The sequence below is a fragment of the Tupaia chinensis genome, unplaced genomic scaffold (assembly GCF_000334495.1).
Source record: "Tupaia chinensis unplaced genomic scaffold, TupChi_1.0 Scaffold000252_1, whole genome shotgun sequence".
NCBI classification, from domain to species: domain Eukaryota; kingdom Metazoa; phylum Chordata; class Mammalia; order Scandentia; family Tupaiidae; genus Tupaia; species Tupaia belangeri.
Genome location: NW_006159732.1, coordinates 5,274,845 through 5,278,022, shown reverse-complemented (window position 1 = coordinate 5,278,022; position 3,178 = coordinate 5,274,845).

Here is a 3,178-nt window from a genome sequence, read left to right as displayed (position 1 = left end):
GAAGACAATCGTGGTCACAGTGGGAAAGCGAGACTGTGAGACGAGTAGAGACAGGGTGTTCCTTTTTCTGTTAACCCACCAATAAATGTGCAGGCTCTACCGCAGGCTTGCCACCCACCCCTCCATCCCACTCTTCTCAGATCACAGCATCTGTTTGCATCTCTGGACTCCACATTCATATTACACAGTATTTATACATTGTCCCTGTCAAAACAGAGTTTGGAAAAGCCCCCTTTTATGTAAGTTATCTTTGGCAGGCTTACCATTCCTCAGACCAGTGTAAGTTATTCTCTGAAATAGCTGAAGAAAGTCATGGTGATAAACAGGCTGGGGCACATCCGCCTCTGCAGAGCAGAAATTGATATTGCTGAGTGAATCTTTTGTATTCTCCTCACATCATTGCTCCCATGGAGTGCAGCACAGAAATCCTTGTCGAATCAAATAAAAATAACATTTCTTATTTGATTGCATTTATTGCATGATGCTGAATATTGATTTACCTCCTGATGCCAGATTCTTTTTTTTTTCAGACTTCTTTCACTTTGCTTTCAGAAATTGACTTATACCTACTTCATATTTCTACAGCTGTCTTCAATTCCAACTTTATTTCATCCTATAACTTGTTTATGCTTTATGCTACTTTGTTAACACCTTTCTCTATTTCCATTTAAAGACTGAGCCTAAAGCTCCATCTGCACATGATTATTGATTCACATCAATTGCTTTAAAAGTGAGTGTAGTCAGACTCCATGACCAACAAGTTACATTGGTGAGATATGAGGCTGAATCTTTCCTATACAAACTTGGAAAATGTTTTAGTCAAATAGTTCTGGCTCTATTACGTCCGGATAATTTAAGAGGTTTGTATGGGAACTGAAGTAGTTCAAAACTTCCAGTGGAACAATCTCTCACTAAAGACTCTTCAAGAGGAACACTGCTTGTTGATAATCCTGTTTGAAAAAGAAATAATATTTCCACTTGGTTATTTGCATACAACCATTCACCTGAAACCACGATTGTTAGCGTGCTTACATTTTCTTCTTCTTTTTTTATTTGAATTGACATAATAGTGGCACTATTTCTGAGATACGATGTGATTTTTAAGCACATGAATATAATGTGTAATGACTAAATCAGTGTAGTTAGCATATCCTTCATCTCAAACATTTATTACTATTTTGTATTTGGAACATTTTAAATTCTCTTTTAGTTCTTTTGAAATACTTCATTTTGTCCTTGTAAAAGCTAACCTAGTGTGGTACATGTGAGAGTCTGACATGTTGCCCCCAAACTACATCTAATACATCATTTGACCAAAATTTTCCATTTTAAGGCTTTATTATTAATAGTAGCATTAAAATAAGCAGTATACCTCCCTGTCTTTTTGTGAGTTCCCTGTTTGGTTGTGTGTGAGATGCATATGCAACAAACTGCTTTTTAAAGTAATAACTTTATTGCACTTCCTATTTATGTATAAAAGTAGTACATCTTTATGGGGTTCAGTGCGGCCTTTTTCAAAACATGCATATAAAGGGTAATGATTGGGCCAAATGGTAGTGTGCTCCTTGAGGCAGCTGCATCCCACACGGCTGACGGTGCAGTCTGAATCTCAGACCTGGAAGCTTGAAAACCATGCCAGGTATGTGTGCTTGCAAGGCCCCAAATCCCAAAAGTAGAAATAGAGGAGAAAAGATTGCCATGTGGCCATTCTCCATGGGGGAAGGGTGCTTTTTTACTTTCTCCCTCTCGCCCTCTCTCTGTCTTTCTTTGGTGAGTGCACATGCCCCATGGCAAATTCAAATACATCCCTAAATAAAAGAAGTGTAATGATCAAATCAGGGCAATAAAGTTAACATTTATAACTACTCCGTGTTGTGCTCATTCAAAATCTGCTCTTTTGTTTGTTTGTTTTTTTTTAAATATATATTGATCAGTCAGCAAAGTTCTTACTGTGCTATTGTATTTAATAACTTGTACTTGTTTAATACTTTAACATGTGGCAAAACCTGAAAGAACAAGGGCTAGTTAGTATGCCATTCTTTTGATCCTTTGTAGACAAATTTTAATTAGTACTTTACAGTAAAGAGCAGCATGCAGGGGATACACAGAAAAAAAAAATGCTGAACAAGATTGTGGTGGGATAAGCAATTCTTTCCAGTTTCCTCTAGTGGTGACAGAAGTATTCTAACCTGTTCCAGATGGCTGCTTGATGTGATAGGCAGTCATACCAATCTTGTGGTGACAAGCTGCAAGATTCCTGGACTGCAGACTGACAGTTTTTGGGGAGAGTGAAAAATGGTGGGAAAAAATAGGTTGAATCTATGTGAAACATAAGCAAATGACAGGATGAACATTCCAGTTTTAGAGCATGGATAATATGAATGTCTTCCTTTTGAAGATCTGCAACTAATTTTGAGGTATAAAATTGTAAAACAATTGTTAAACAATTCTTTCATTTTATTATTTGGAAATGGTTTTTGTTCTGTAACAAATTATTTTTGGCATCAAAAATACTAAGGAGTGTGAGACTACATGTTAAAAATTATTAATGGAATGATTATCTTTATTTTAAAATAATCACCCTCATTAATTGATGAGACTTTCGGTTATCTGATTTTTTTGAAAGGTTTTTGACATAGGAAGCATGTACACCAGAGATGAACAGTGAGAGGGGAAGTGAGAATTCTCCCCCCCCACCAGGGGGATGGCCACATTGCAGTCCCTTTTCATGCATACTGGGATTTTGGGCACTCACACACATATGCCCAGTATTATTTTCAAGTTGCCTGGTCCAGTCTGGGACTCAAACCTTGGCTGGCCATGTGGGAGTTCAGTTCCATAACCACTGTCACCTGCTGGTCCATTTTGTATGATTTCTAATCAATTTGCTTTTCTTTATAACTGTATTTCATAGCAAAGAACATCATAAACAATTTTTTGGGTTCTTTTCTGGTTTAACAAAAATAGTCCCCACTCATCAAGAACTTGGTTTTGGAAGAAGCAGTTAGAGGGACCAGCAGTTAGCATAATGGCTATGTTGCTGGACTCCCATGTGGTTGACCACAGTTTGAGTCCTGGATCCGGTGGCTTAAAACTCACACTGGGTGCATATGCATGCGTGCCCAAGATCCTGAGAAGAGAATGGAGGAGAAGGGATTGTGGTGTGGCCATCCCCCGG